General features: G+C 38.7%; 1 protein-coding gene across 25 annotated transcripts in view; it reads left to right on the top strand.

The window, feature by feature from the left end:
• The window catches only part of RBM47 (RNA binding motif protein 47), a 165399-nt gene that overhangs the window by 131768 nt on the left and 16763 nt on the right, over positions 1–16868 (top strand). For 2 of the 25 annotated variants that reach the window (XM_058299494.2, XM_058299484.2), the window contains exon 3: positions 13267–13387. The exons of the other annotated variants lie outside the window; for them this stretch is intronic. The gene's annotated coding sequence lies outside the window, so the exon portion shown is untranslated. The remainder of the gene's footprint in view (positions 1–13266; positions 13388–16868) is intronic. 25 annotated transcript variants of the gene reach the window in all.

A 16868-nucleotide genomic window follows, 5' to 3' on the forward strand; every position in this document is an offset into this window, starting at 1 on the left:
TATCAGCTCTCTAAAGCAGAAAACCATGTCATCCTATCTACATAGTACAGATCGATCTACACGAAAAAGCATGTATGAGGCCTGTGTTCATTTACTTGGTATTTAGTACCACCAGTTTTATTAATTTCAGAGCTTTATACTTAAGGGGTACAGAAAAAGATCTTTTCATCACCTGTGAAAGGCTTAAAGTTTAGTCGGTGAGCCCAAATAGATCAAACACTGAATCAAAAGTTCGTGCCTTGGGTAGGCTACTTAACATCTAACCCGGTTTCTTCTTTCAAGTGAGAAGCTCAGTTTGAATCTTGCCTATACCCAAAGAGAGTCTGAAATGTTTCTTAATGCATTTGTACATAAGGCAGTAAAAATAACAAGAAAGATCATTAGGCACATATCTAAACTTAGCCATCAGCCTCCTAGGAAATCTGGGTGAAAACTGAACATCATAGGCTAAATAATGCTCATGGTCTAAACCCAGTTCCTAGAAGAGCACACCAGTTCTTCAGAAAAGTTCTCCTGTATGAAAACTGAAAACATTTTTTCAACTTAAACATCTTTTAGATTCAAAAGTAAAGTAACAAAACAATCCTTTAAGATGGCCTCTAAGGTTTCTTTAGACTTAAACATTCTATAATTTATAAGTAATAGATAAAATATCAGATGCTGAGAACCCCAAAGCAAGGGAATGGTCAATGGGCTTCATAGGAGATCTGTAGAAGCATGAACAGAATATGTATATATATATATAGAGAGAGAGAATGTTCACTCTATATGGCTCAACTACTGAGCTGGACTGAGCAGTTTCATAGACTCAGCCAAATTGAGCAAGAAAGACTTCTGCCACTGTCCAACTGATCTTTCTCTCTAAAGCAGATATTTTTGGGCATTTTGTGCCACCTTGTAGTACTGATCTGTTTTGTGCTCATAAAAAATATCTACAAATATGTTGGAACACCTTCCAAAAGCTAAAACCATAAAAGACTCTTCAAGCATAATAGCAGTCCAGACCAGCTCAGTTTTAGTCTCGGAACAGCATGGATGCTTTTTTGCCTAACAGCTCACACAGTTCTTAAAAGTCTTAGTTGCTAACATAGCTATCATTTGCCTCTCTTTTCCCTGGCTCTTATTATAAATAAAAAGCTGCATAACCTCAAACATCAATTTCCTAATCATCTTTCAATACCCCATCCCCCCAATACACACTCCTTCTTCCTTTTTATTCCATATATTAACTCTGTTGGTTTTACAGGTACTTTTTCAGTCCTCTCAAGTGAAAGTGTGTGTTGGCCGGTTAAGTCAATGGCTCATTTTTCTTCCTGTAGAAAGCCTAGGTGGTTTCCCAACAGACAGGTGAGCGAAAGCTGGAGCAATTGGGGAGCCAGTGGCTCAGTTCATGTAGCTAGGATACAGCTATGAGGTGGTGGCTGGGCTCAGCAAGCATTTTGTTGTAAACACGCTTGATGAAATCCCCAATGAAAGTAAAGCAGACATAGGTAGCGCGTTTTGTGCCAAGAAGAAAAATGTAGGTGTGTGTGGGTGTGTGTGACCTGTGTGTATATGGCAGAGGGGTGAAGGAGTAATCACGTCTCACATTGAGCGTGGCTGTATATTGTTGGCTACAGGAGGGGAAAAAACATCTTTTACACAAGAAAGAACTCACTCTCCGTGCTGCTTCAGGGAAGCAAAAGGAGAGTAGCTGCAGTTATGTGGGTAAACCATGTTTCCAACCCAGATGCTCTAGTTCTCTTCTTAGTGAGGACAGAACCTAGAGTTGTTTACAATGTAGAATGTGAAGATCTGTCTAGCTTTCATTTGGCAAATCCTGAGAAGTCAAAGCAGCCAGCTGGTGGTGTGAGCCGCCCCAGCTAGCATTGCCAGTAGTGAAGGGGTGGTTAGACCAGCCTCTCTCAGATGGCCTTGGGGGTAACAGTAGCTGCCCCACTAACAAAACTAACAGCTGAAAGATTCTCCACATGAATGAGATTCTCAACAACAGAACACTGAGGTTGGAAGCTGGGCATCCAAAGGCCAAATAAATCAGTATTAAATCTGCTAAGACCCTGGCTTTAGGACCTACGAGAAACAAAATGTGACCTGCCCCACCCCCTCCTGGTTTTCATGGGCACCAGTTTATGAAGGATTTTAAAAGTGTTCACTGCTCTAGGTTTTCACTTTCTCTGTGCCATAAAAGGGGACTGAGGAAAGGGGAAATAACGAAGCCAATTAAATTTTCTGATGCAGGGTGGGGATAAGATAGGCCATGCTTTCTAAATACAATTTGTAAGGCTGGTATACTTACTTCCCTCAAAGCATGGAAGTCATTTCACACTTTATTAACTCAAAGAATATCGAATATTTCCCCATAAGACTGGGAATAAATCACTAGCTCAAATCAGGTGTGTGTTTTAACTGGTATGTTAATTTTTCAGTTGAAATATTAACTCCAAGTACACTTAATGAAAGTACAAAGATACATTAAGACACAAACGACAAATATATGCCAACAACAATCTGAGGAGTTTAATATGCTTGAAAAATCCTGACACTTGAACATTTCATCCTAAATGACATAGGTTCAGTAAAACTCTGGATGTATATTTTCTGTCATTTCCAGTTTTAAGGTTATGTTTCTTGAGTTTCTTTAAGTGATATAGGTTTGCATTTATGTAACCTTTAAGGATTTCCAATAGCTTTTAATTGCCCAGTTAAATTATGGACTGGGAAAACTGGTTCTCCTCTCCCTCTCTACCTTCTGCTTCTTTTATAAATAGCTTTCCTCAGAAACTTAATTTGCTCCAGCTATCTATCTGCAAATTCTACCGCAGAAAGCAATGATATATATAAATTTACCATTTAAATTATTTTCAGTGGACAAATTTTCTTCCCCATTTAAAATCATATGTTACCACATTGTTTATATGGTGAATACTCAATTATTAAAAAATTAAATAAAGATTAAAGCAAACAGTTTATCAGACAGTAGCTACTGCTACTCTGGCAGACTTATTAACCAAGGTAATTACATTTGAAAACTAGGAGTAGTAAATGAGCAGGTAAGATGAGGAAGAGAGAGAAAAAATAATTAACAAGAAAATTAAGATGGTGAATGAGGAGGAAAGATGGTGGGGGAAGGGGTGGAGTAGAGTTTCCCCACTGAAACCGTACAGCATACAACATGGGCTGTTGCTCCTCTAGGTGGCACATTCCCATGGAATATGGAAAGCTACATGTGTGAGTGATATTATTGGACTGAAAACCCCCTGTACTTCATGTATGTACACTTGTGAACTTCTGTATTACATTGTTAACATCAGAGGGACTTGTGACTCACTTCCAACTCATCAAGACCCCCACTGCATGGTGGAGAGCTGCTCAGGAACAGAGAACTGGGGCCGAAGGGACCCTATCCCATGTCAGTACCTTGTTCAGTCTTTTTACATTTGGCCATAGAAAGCAAATACACCGATATTCATTGGTCCATTTTCTGTACTTACAATTTTTTAAAAATTCTTCCTCCCCCATTTAAAATGAGTGCATCAAGAAGCCACCTTAGCCACCTTTTGGTTGGCAGTTTAAAGATAATAAGTTATTTTAGTAGCTAATATGAATTACTACGTGCTAGCCTCTGTTTTAGGTATTCTGCATAGCTACATTATATTTACGTATTTTTAATACTATAGTAACAGCCCTATCAATATCGTTATTTTATTATTCCCATTTTCCAGTTGAGGGAACTGAGGCTCAGGAGAATGAGTCACCTGCCTGAGATCACACAAGGTGAGACGTGGGATTTGAACTCAGCCGTCTTGCTCCAGTGTCCATGAGCTTAACTATGGAATGCCCAGCCTCTCAAAACACCTTCAAATACAAAGCGTTTGAAAACTGCCTTCATGGTCACTTCCCACATATATTCCTTTTTTGTGCATTTTTATTTTTGCTTTTTTTTTTCCCCCATACATATTCTATTTCGTCATAGTGCAAAATCTTCTACCAAATTCCTGAGACATTACAGTAGAAGCTGTGCCTCTTGGCTTATTGATATTATCATTATTTTGGGGGGGAAACTTTTCCAGGTAGTAAGGCAGAAATTAAGTACAGGAGAAAATGAGGGAAACAAGAGTCTTCACATTCACATTTGTCAAACCTCTGTGGAGTTGTGTTTTGGTGTTAAGATGTGCATCAGTATAGTCCATCAGCAGGTGAGTGGCTTTTCCCCTTAACAACTGTAATGCCTGTGCTGAGTACTGGAAATGCCAGCTCTCCTTGCCCAAGCTGGCCTACCCATTCTTTATCGGGCCCCTTTTGGTCACACAGACATACCCCAGATTATACTCTATATGACCATTTGTACACAATTCCAGATGCAGGTAGACCATAAAAGGTATACAGTAAAATACCAATAGATAAATGGTGAAAATGTCCAAAGCAATTTGGTGGTAGTTATATACTTTTTTATAACTTTGTCCTCCCATGTTTTTTATAAAACACAATGCTCATTCATTGATTCTTCCATTGATTCATTCATTTATTCAAACATGCTTTCATTAGCGCTAGATACTGAGGATACAAAATTAAATGAAGTTCTCTGCCATTGAAAAGCTCCAATTATAGATAATGAAGTAAGATTATACACTATCTAAATGTTGTAATTTTTCTAATACATTTGAAACAGTGATGAAGGATGTGGAAATAGCCTAAAAATACCTGGTCACTTCATAATAGAATGTAAGCTTTACTTTTTCTGTTGTTAAGGAACCTCTCTCAGAAGATCCCATTTCTAATGGAATCTTTTGAAGAGAATGCGAAACAAATGAAGTTGGTAAAATGGATCACAATATTGACAAATACCTACCACAGAACAACCCAGGTTCTTTCTTATACCAGTGAGCTCATGGTTCTTCCTTTCTTTTCCAAGATTTATAATAAAGAATTAAGCAATAGGGTATTAGGACTTGTTAATTTTAGTCATACTTCTTGCTAGAAGGATTGTTCATTAAGTTATCATTTTTGTTTTTCACTATATGCAAAAATAAAAAGTCCAAATCTCACTAGCAGGAAAATAAAATTAGAAAACTAGATAAAAGAACAATACTTAAACATTTAATGAGTGAAAAGAAAATGCAGGGAAGCGGATGTGGCTCAAGCAATTGGGCACCCATCTACCATATGGAAGGTCCTGGGTTCAGTTCCCAGGGCCTCCTAGTGAAGGCAAGCTCACCCGCATAGCAGAGAGCTGATGCAACAATGCAACAAGGTGACACAACAAAAAAGAGACACAGAGGAAAAACAATGAGAAACTCAACAAACCTAGGGAGCTGAGGTGGCTCAAGCGACTGAGTGCCTCTGTCCTACCTAGAAGGTCCCAAGATCAGATCCCAGTGCCTCTTAAAGAGAAGATGAGAAGAAAAGACAAGCAGACACAGAATGCACAGCGAATGGCCACAGAGAGCAGACAGCAAGTACAGGTGGGGGGCCGGGGGCATGGATGGGGGGGGGGGATAAAAATAAATCTTTAAAGAAAATGCATTTGCTGGATTAAAGCTGCACTTTAATGCATTCTGTCTTTAAGTGGTTTCCCATTGGAAAGTTCACTTCCTTTTTTATTTTTTCTCACAAAGAGCCTTTGATAGTCATGTAATTGCCATAGAACATTGTTGTGGTATTTTAAAATATGTTTAACTTCATAAATAGTCCCACATTCAATTTACGTGTTTGTGGAAGAAAGTGACCCATGGCTTATTCTATGTTGGGTATTCCGCTGAGCTACTTTTTCACTGTAACTATTGCCCTGAGATACTGGTCAATGAAGTGGAAGGAGATCACATTAAAAAGGATCTAGTTTTCTCTGTGGTATCAGATACTGTTTTATAGTTGCAACTAAAATGACTAGTATTATCCAAATAAAACCAGAAGGTCACGCCTAAAACTGAAGCAAATATTTGATTATGCCACTCAATTTCAGAGCCTTTTTTCAAGGACAGGCCATTTGTCACTTTTCTTTCAAAGAGACCTATGATACTCTTGTATATTATTGTTTGACATAATACCAGAAGGTAATTATAGAGCATATCTTAATTTTTTTTGTTAGAGAAGTTATAGGTTTACAAAAATATGCATAAAATATATGAACTACCCTATTATTAATACCTTGCATTAGAGTGATTCAATTGTTAAAATTCATGAAAGGACATTTTTATAATTGTACTATTGACTATAGTCTCTCATTTTATAGTAGGGTTTACTGTGTTGTACAGTCTTGTGCTTTTTCTTTTAATTTTTATTCTAGTAACATACATATGCCCTAAAATTTCCCCTTTTAACCACATTCGTATATATAATTCAGTGCTGTTAATTACATTTACATTTTTGTGCTACCATTACCAAAACTTTTCCATTACCCCAAATAGAAACTGTATAATTTAAGCATTAACTCCCTACTTCCACCCTGTCCCCAATAACCTTTAGTCTAGATGCTGATTCTATGAGTTGCTTATTCAAATTATTTCATTTCCGTGAGCTCATACAATATTTGTCCTTTTGTGTCTGGCTTTTATTGCTCACCATGATGTCTTTAAGACTCATCCATGTTGTTGGATGTATCAGAACTTCATTACCTTTTAGGGCCGAGTAATATCCCATTGAGGGAAGCGGAAGTGGCTCAATGATAGAGCTTCCGCCTATCATATGGGAGGACCTGGGTTTGATCCCTGGGGCCTCCTGGTGAAAAAGAAGAAGAGAAAGCGTGCCTGTGTGGCAAGCCAGTGCTCGCACAAGTGCCGGCATGGTGAGCCAGTGCCTGCATAAGTGCCCGCACAGTGAGCCAGCGCTAGTGTGTCACACAGCAAGATGATAATGTATCAAAAGAGAGACAAGGGGAGAGTCAAAGTGAAGCACAGCAGAAACCAGGAACTGAGGCATAATTGACAGGAAACCTCTCCCCGCATCAGAGGTCTCTGGGATCGAATTCCGGTGAATCCTAGAGGAGAGAAAATGAGAAGAGAAGACAACACAGCAAAAACAGCAGGGCGAGAGGAGGGGATGGGGGGGAGGGGGATAAGTAAATAAATAAATCTTAAAAAAAAATCCCACTGGGTGTATGTACCACATTTTGCTTATCCATTCATTGGTTGATGGGCATTTAGGTTGCTTCCATCTTTTGGCAATTGTGAATAATGCTGCAATGAACATCAGTGTGTAAATATCTGTTCAAGTCCCTGCTTTCAGTTCTTATGGGTATATACCTAGAAGTGGGATTGCAGAGTCAATTAAATAATTCTACACTTAATTTTCTCCACATCCACTCCAACTCTTATAGTTTTCTGGTTTTTTAATAGTAGCCATTCTAGAGAGTGTGAAATAGTATCTCATTGTGGTTTTGATTTGCATTTCCCTAATTGGCACTGATGCTGAGCATCTTTTCATGTGTGTTCTGGCCATTTATATATCTTCTTTTGAAAAAGTCTGTTCAAGTTTTTTGCCCCCTTTTTTTTTATAAGTGTTGTTTGACTTTTTGTTCTTGAGTTGAAGATTTTTAAAATATATCCTGGAGATTAAACCCTTATCAGATATGTGGTTTCCAAATATTTTCTACCATTGGTTGGCATTTTCTTTTCATCATAAAGTCATTTGAGGCACACAGTTTTTAATTCTGATGGGTCCTACTTCTCTAGTTTTTCTTTAATTGCTTGTGCTTTGGCTGTAAAATCTAAAAAACCATCACCTAACAAAAAGTCCTGAAATTCCCTATATTTTCTTCTAGTAGTTTGATAGTTCCGGCTCTTATGTTTAGGTCTTTGTTCCATTTTGAATTGGTTTTTGTATAGGGTATGAGGTAGGGGTCACCTTCATTCTTTTGCAAATGTGATCCAGTTTTCCTAGCGCCATTTGTTGAAGGGACTATTTCTTCCTCATTGAGTGGTCTTTGCCCCCTTATCAAATATCAGTGGGCCATAAATGTGAGGATTGATTTCTGAACTCTCAAATTCAATTCCGTTTCTCTATATTTTTGTCAGGGTCTTTATTTTTAATTAACCATTTGGATTATGTGAATTCCAATCCTTAAAGCACTTCCATTTATGAATTTAATCCAATAGATTTTTCCCTCCCCCTCCCTGCTGTTTTTTGCTGTGTCCATTCGCTGTGTGATCTTCTGTATCTGTTTCTCTTTTTGTCTTCTCTTCTAGTCTATCTCCTCTAGAATTCACTGGGATTCAATCCTGGGGACCTCTGATGTGGAGAGAGGTTCCCTGTCACTTGCACCACCTTAGTTCCTGGTTTCTGTTGTGCCTCACCTTGACTCTCCTCTTTGTCTCTTTTGTTGCGTCATCATCTTGCTGCATGACTCACTGGCATGGGCACTTGGCTTGCTGCACACGTGCTTGCCTCACTACATGGGCACACTTTTTTTTTTTTACCAGGAGGCCCCAAGGATCGAACCCGGGTCCTCCCATATGGTAGTTGGAAACTCAATCAATTGAGCCACATCCACTCCCCACAAAAAATTTTTAAACATGCTTGAACATGTTAATTACTTTACAAAGGCCCGAAATAGGTTGTGGGATAGTTTGCAGAACTATTGGAAAGCTTAAAAGAGAGGTGATAAGAGTGAGGAGGTGAGGTGAGAGGAATGATAAAAAGGACTAGTCTCCTAAAAATTTTTACTATGGAACCGTGCTTGAATTTCCTTCAACTATTTCAAACTTTGTCCATTTCTCAATGACAGTGATTTATTGTTAACACTGCCTATAGCTAAACCTGCTCTAAGTAATAAAATAGCGAAGAAAGGCAGAAAAGGCCTGGACTTTGTCACCAGGTGGACCTGAGTTTGAATTCTGTGTGACCTTGGGCAAGTAATTTAATTGCTCTGAGTGGTTAGGTCCTTGTCTTTAAAAAGGAACAGGGTAGCTAACATTTATCAAAGCCTTATCAACCCAAGTGGTTTTGTTCCAAGCACTTGGCATTTATGATCTCATTTATCCCTCAGAGTGACATTTGGCGGTAGTGGCAATCTCCAATGCCATTTTGTCCATGAAGATAATGAGGGACTGAGAATTGAAGTAATTTATGAAGGTTATAGAACTACCCAGTTAAAGAGCTGGGACTCGAACCCAGGCAATCTGACCCTAGAACAGAGGTGGGAATACTTTCTGGCTGATGGTAAGTGTTTTTGCCTTTGTGAACCATTTGGCATCTGTCACAACAATTCAGTTCAGTCAGTGGAGAATGAAATCATCCACAGACAACACGTAAACATATGTGGGGTATGTCTCAGTAAAATTACTTAGAAAAACAGAGGGCCGAATTTGGCCCACCAGCTGTAGTTTGTCAACCCATGCTCTTGAGCCCACATTTTAAAGAGGTGTCATGCCATAATTAGTGGTAATAGACTGATGATACTAGCTCATAATTTGTAGCAAATGCTCCACAGCAAGGTAGTGTATTGTTGGAGGGGTGTTGTATGGGAATTCCATGCATGTGTATGATTGTTTCATAACTTCACAACTTCTCTAATAAAAGTTTATTTTTAAAAAGCAAAAAAAATAAAGAGGTATCATGAAGAATCAAATAACATACATAAGTTCCTTGTACTCCTCATAGATGCTCAAAAAAGGGTAGCTAATACCAATCATAGGGTTTTTCGTCTGTATAGAATGAAACTCTTTGAGAGATTATTTCTAGCCTATCTTCTTCCTTGTAGGGAAGATTGCATTTAAGCCATCTATTGAGTGCTTCTTTCTTCATAGAGTATAAGTGAAATACACTCTGTATCCACAGAAATACTAGATATGCATTGGAATATTATCTTTCTCTAGAATCATAAATGATGGCAATCAGCAGGGTGTTCCATTCAGAGAAGATGCTAACTAAAATGGATTTTTATTTTCTTGACTAATTAAACATAAAACCATTCTGTATATATATGTATTATAATATGTCATGAATTCAAAGTATAGATAAGGAGAGCTATCCCTCTGGCGGAATTCCCATCTGTCTCTAAATATCATTAAACCTGAAAAGGGCAGGTTTTCAGTCCTTGCCTACCTGGGTCACTCCTTGGACTCTGTTTTGACACTCCGTTGTTGCATGTACACTTTATTGAACAACTATCGTAGCTTTGGCACTCAATAAATGTTTGTGGAAAGATTGCCTGTTTCTGATTCTCCCAGGGCAGAATCATCAGATGCGTCTTTGTGTGCGCCCTCCCTACCCCATGGCCGCTATCCCTAGGCCCTAGGGCAGTGCTGCATACCCAAATAGATGCTCTCTACAGAGTTACTGAAATTGACTGTTATTAAGAGCGAAACAATAATTCATTTATTTATTTGACAAATATTTACGGTCTGTCAAGTGCTGGGCTTTGAGCATGCTGTGGTGAACAAGAAGGGACAGAGACTCTGCCCTCTTAGAGTTCTAGCTTTAGAAGACAGGCTTAGAAAAAATCAGGGCAACGGCAAAAATTATTATGAATAGCAAATGTTTACAATAAACAGTAGAGTTGACCTGATGGACACCAGACTAATGTTCTTGGAGCACAGAATTTCAGATGTATCTTGTGCCTTTAGTTCTCTGGTTTCAGGTCTCCGGTTTCCTGATAACACTACTCAGACCTCCTGCTGGTTTCAAAGAATAGTTCATAAACACATTCATAAAAACTCTTTATATTCCACTGAGTCTCATCTTCTGCCCCACCCCCACCTCCTACACGTCAGCCATTCTGGATTATTCCAGCATTTTTGCAAATGCCCATCTTTGCTCATCATGCACCCTCTGTTCCCTGCCCTTTCCCTCCTTTTTTGTCCACCCTTGCAAGACCATGAACTTCAGGGACTGCCGTGGTCCCCCATTTCCCCCAGCACCTGGCACAGCCTGGCAGACAGCAAGCGCTCAGTCAGTGTTTGAATGTATGAGTGAGTGAATAAATGCACACATATTCTGTGATCATCTCTGCCACCACATGACTGCATTTTGCCTCAGGAGTACAGGGACTAACTTTAGCACCGGTGAACTGACTGCTCCAGAAGCACATTTTTAGTGCTTGTGCGTAATGTGTCTTAAAAATAAAAAATGTGTGAGTTTTCCTTAGGGTTATTACATTATTGAAGAAAACAATTGTGACGTTTAAAAAAAGCCTAAGTCTTAAAAACCAGATTGTCAGCATTTTCCAAGGGTCCTTGAGGTAGAGGGGTCTGAATTCAAATGAGACCCGTCCACAGCTTGGCAGGCCCTTGGGCAGCTGTAGAAAGTGGTGTTTGCGTGACCTGGGCCTGTCAGTTCGCCTGTGAGGACGAGAATGAGACTGACAGGGCTTTGGGGTGGTAGTAGTGGTTTGGTTTGAAAATATAAATTGATAGGTTTTCAACCAAATTAAATGAGTAGTTTGGTAAAGATACCAAGAGACCCTTCCTTGCACTGTCCTATGGGACACATTTCTCAGTCTTGACAGCCTTGACAATGGGACAGGATACCAAGCCCATTTTGGGAGTGGAGAGAATAGACAATAGTAATTTCTCCTCCTACTCTTTAATTAGTATTTACTATGTACAAATATATAATCTCACTTTACAGTTTTGAGGAAGTCAGATTAGTTCAGTAGTTCTAAACAGGGGGCGATTACCCTCCACCCCCACCCCCCAGGAAACATTTGTGAGGTGGGGAGTGATTCTGGCATCTAGTGGGTAGAGGGCAAGAGTCAAGAATGCTATAAAACATCCTATAGTGCACAAGGGCACAGAGCAGCCCCCCAACATATAAAATTATCACACCCAAAATGTTAGTAGGGCTGAGGTTGAGAAACTCTGGACTGACTACCTAAGATCTCTTTGCAGCTCAAATTTTGGGCTTTTTTGTTTTGTTTTTAACAAATCAATTTTACTGATACTTATTAATAAAGCATACAATTCATCCAAAGTGTACAATCAGTGGCATTTGGTATAATCACATAGTTCATTCATTACCTCATTCATCATTAGAGTATTTTCATTATTTAAAAATAATACAAAACAAACTAACAAGAAGATTCTTCACCCCTCCATCTCTCTCTGCTTCCCCTGCTGTACATAGCTATTTCTGGCTATAATTGCACAAATTATGGGCTTTTATGAAATTAGACAATTGTGCAAAAGAATTTTACAAATGACAAAACACTATATAAATGAAAGCTATTATGTGATATAAGCCGTTGCTGCTTCTCCTTCTTGCTTTTTCTTTCTGATATCTGCCTGCCAGACAGCCTTTCTCTTCCTTGCCAGATCCCTCAAAGGCATAGGTCAGAGGAGCAAGGTAAGGGGGGGGGGACCAGAAGTCCCTCCTACTGCTTGTTCATTGCTTTGGGAAAACTTTCACCCAGGTAGCATGTGGGTGTCTGCCCAATGTGTAGGGTTTTTAAATTTTTTTTAAATTATTTTATTTTTTAATTGTCTTTTTTAAAAAAGACATATAGATCACAAAAAATGTTACATTAAAAAATACAAGAGGTTCCCATATACCCCATACCCCATCCCCCTTCACTCCTCCCGTATCAACAACCTCTTTCATCAGTGCAGCACTGCTGCACATCATGGAGTAAACTCCTCATTGTAGTTTACACTCTACCCCAGCACCCTCAGTAGACAGGGCAACAGGTTTTATTTTTCAGCATTACCGTATCTGTTGAGAAAAATGTGTAAATGTGTAATGCTTATTTAAAGGGAATAAGATAAGAACAGATTCCTAAAGGGTATTTGTGGGTTGCCAAACAGCAGTAGAAAATTTCCCCACCCCACCCTTGCAGGCAGGTGGCTTAAACTTCTCGTGGTATAAGCCAGGATTCCTGGGAACCCACAGCAAAATGCCTCATTTTCAGGGACATGTTGATAGATGTGCCTGGGAAAATTGATCCTCTTGGCTTTGTATCTGTTTATCAACACAGTAATTCATTGACTGATGTGCTTGGTCATAACAAAATCGGTACAAGCAGCAACACCGTTTAAGACCCATTAGCAATGAACTCTTCTCAGATTATTAGCCAGGCACCGGCAGGCAGAAGGCATGGCCCTGGATGACACTGATTCCGCTGTCTCTTCACCTTTTCAGGATTTTACCTAATTAAAAAGAAAGTCACCCAAGGATTTTATGTGTCCAAAGGCCATGCCTTCCAATAACATAAGGTTGCTGGCTGAGATTGAGAAAAAGAGCCTCTGCTTCCAGGTCTTCAGCTTCCTCTCTGGGGCCCCAAGTAAATTTCACGTATTCTGCCTCCATTTTGAGCAGAACTCCTTTTCCACTCTGCAGCTCTGAGGTCATAGAAGCGTCCCGGTGCCAGAGGTCTGCCTGCTGATGGGAGTGTCCTCTCTGCTGTTTACTTGAATGGGTGGTGATGACTTGGCACAGGGCAGGAAGATAAACGCTCAGGGTAAGGCCAAATCGTGGAACTTTTTCCAGAAGCTGGTCTTTGACTTTTTTCCCGAATTTGTGGAAATCTTCCTTTACAAAATTATTAAACTACAAGGTCACTCTAAACTGCTGTGATAAGCACCTCTCCAAAAGTTTGAATTCTTTTTTTTTTTTAGCAATAAAAATAATAATTGCTAATGTTTTTAAACTCAGCATTTGCCAGGCATTGCCAAATGCCTTCATATAGTATCTCATTTAATCATGGATGGTTCTCTGAAGTTAGGTGCTGTTACTAGACCCATCTTATGGATGAGGAAATGGAGCTGAGGTCATTTGCCTCATGTCACATGGCTAGTTAAGTAACACATTCATGATTTCACCTCATATTTCTTTGACTCCAAAGTCTCTGCTCTTAACCACTATGGTATGCATTTTATTATATCTATACATTGTATGTGCTAAGTCATGCTTACAGTGACTATAAATAAAACCAAAAATTGTATGGTCTGAATAAAGAACAACAAGACAGAAAGCTAACTACAAACAGGGATCGAATTACCTCTTGGATAAACACCCTCTAAAACCTTTCACAGAATTAAATTCCAGCTTATTGTAGAAGACACTACTCCCCACTGAATAGATCTTCAGATTGCAATTTGTCAGTTGGTCAGCAAATAAAACTCTTCTAAGAATTCAAAACTGCATATTCACTTCCAACTCACGCACACACACGTACCCCTTAAGCTCTGAACAAAAAGTTAACTAGTAATAATTCCAGAGTAAACCCGTGCCTTATTTTTGATCCTAGGTAAAGACTAGATGGTAAACATTGGAAATATTCCCCAGTGTATCCCTTGCCCTCTAGAACATCCCAGTTCATGTTAAGATCTTAATGACAAGTACTCTGAACCAAAACTAAAAAGGGAATTCAAAGCCCTGATTACTTCTGCTGTTTAAGTCTGAGTTATCCTTAACGTTTAATTTTAACCTGACAAGTTCAAACTTGACCTAAATCAGAAAAAAAAAAAAATTTCTAGCTAGATCAGAGTAATAATAGTTTGATTTGAAAATATATTTTTCTCTATTTGTGTTTTATATGCCCCAAGTCATGGTTTGTTTCAAATACATTGTCATGTTTGTTTAATGTTACCAGCCTTCTGCGAAGACCAGAGTGTTTTTGGTTTGTGCATGGATGGTTGTGTGGTGGGAGGGCTCTGCCGCAGAGGATTTGGCACCCACATGGGTGACTGAACCTTTTGTATCCAATGAAGCAAGTCTCTTCAGGTTCTTTTTGGAAGAGCCTCTACACACTGCTATAGCCAAGGGTTAGGTGAGAAACAGGCTTACACTTGGATGCCAAAGCTTCAGCACAGTGGAGAAATCACACTGCCAGAAGGCTTACCTGCTATAAATGGAATCTGGGAGATTCTGGTATGCCAGTCTACTTGAGCACCCACAGGCTTCTCATACTGACTGGTTTGAAGCAGTCTGGGATAACTCTTGCCTGTTTTCCTTTAAATACCAAATCCTACATAGGGGCAAGAATGTTGCCTCAAGTTCACATTTCTTATACTAACATTTCTTGAACACTTAGTGCTAGATTCTGCATCATTTCACTTAATCCTTACCACAGCCCCGTCATGAGAATCATTTAGGGAGAGGTGTGGAACAGACTGTAAAGCAGAGTCAAGTACCAGCTCTGATGCTCATGAACTGAGACTTAATCTCTCTATGCCACGATCTCCTTCTCTGTAGAGATACTAGTAATATCCCATGCAGATATTCTGAGGATGGAATGAGTTACTATATTCATAGAGCTTACTACAGTGCCTGGTACCTCAGAAGTATTCAAGAGGGTTTTTGGCAGTTTTAAGGTGATACTCAAGGAGATTAAGTGGCTTTTCTCAAGGTCATAAAGTTAGTTAGGAGAGTCAAGATTTGGACCTAGTTCTGACTTCAGAAACTGTACATTTCTTCAACAGCCTGTACAGTTTAAACCAGATTACTCACTCCATTTTAAAATGGTTACATGTTTTATGGATGAAATTGTATAATCCTGTGATATAATATTTATCCAGAATTTTTTAAAAATTGGCTGTTATCTTCACTAATATATTGATGTAGGTTCAAGATGTTGGTAAACTTTTCTGAGTAGCCAAGTTTAGATAGTAGACAGGTGTTAGAGAGTAAGATGACTACATTACATTTTGCTGTAGACAGTGGTAAAGCTGGATAAGCTAGTATTTCCAATTTTGGTTTGGCTGCAACTTCTCATGTGCTTTTTTTTAAAAAGAAGTTTTATTCATATGCTTACAAGCTATCCAAAGTATACAAGCAATGGCTCTCAATATACTCAGAGAGTTGTGTATCCATCACAGAATTTTTAAAAAATTATAGACCAAGTCCAGCTTTGATCATCATTCATTCATTTCCACATCATTTTTACTCCAAGAAAATCTTGTCAATCAACAGATAGTATTTCTCACTATTCCTTAGACAACCACCCCTACTCACTTTTCTAAAAAGGATATTTTAAGCTAATTTTTAAAAGCCTAAGTCTCATAGCAGCTGGGCTTTTAACGTGGGGAAGTATAGCCTTATTAGAAACAAACTGTGAATAATATTGAGGTCCAGCCTTTCTGAAATATCTGTTATTGCGTGTGAGCATGAAATGCATTAATGCTCAACTATTTAGTATTTGAAGCACAGTTCTTAGGTCAGTTAACTCAAAAGCAAGCTCAATAAATGTTTGCTGAATGAATCAGTGAATGAATGAAGACAAACCATCTGTGTCTCTTTTGAAATCATCAGAAATTTTTCCCTGCCTTTAAGTGTTAAGAAGCTGAGCCAACAACATTTACTAGATAACTCTTCCTCCAAGTCTCATAATTTGACCGTGGGAGTTAAATGGAAAGCCGCTTAGAATAAGGAAACTCAAAAAGCATGCCTTTAAAATATCTTAGAATTTAAAAATTGGTCCTGAAATCATCTCATTGCAGCACAGGAAATGTGACTGTTAAAATTAGCAGTAGGAAGCTACGTTATTTAGCCTTCTTGATATTCTCTGTAGATCTCTTAGAGCAGGGGCCAACAATTTTTTTCTGTGCAGGGCCAGGCAGTAAATATTTTAGGCTTTGTAGGCCACTCAGTCTCTGCCTCAACTACACTTGCCATTCTAGTGCAAAAGCAGCCACAGACAACACATTTTTTAAATGGGCATAGCTGTGTTCCAATAAAATTTTATTTACAAAAACAGGTGGCAGGTCATTTTTAGTTTGCCAACCCCTGGTCTCAGGCATATATAGTTGTAGTAAGTTAACTCTTTTTATGTCTTGGAAGGAATGGTCATATAAATGTAATGTTCCCTTTTTTAAGGCATTAAATAAATCATTTATAATTATACTATTAGGTTCACTGTGTTGTACAGTTGTATTTTTAAAATTTTTATTTTAGTGATATATATACAGCCTAATATTTCCCTCTTTAACCACATTCAAATA

The sequence above is a fragment of the Dasypus novemcinctus genome, chromosome 1 (assembly GCF_030445035.2).
Source record: "Dasypus novemcinctus isolate mDasNov1 chromosome 1, mDasNov1.1.hap2, whole genome shotgun sequence".
NCBI classification, from domain to species: Eukaryota; Metazoa; Chordata; class Mammalia; order Cingulata; family Dasypodidae; genus Dasypus; species Dasypus novemcinctus.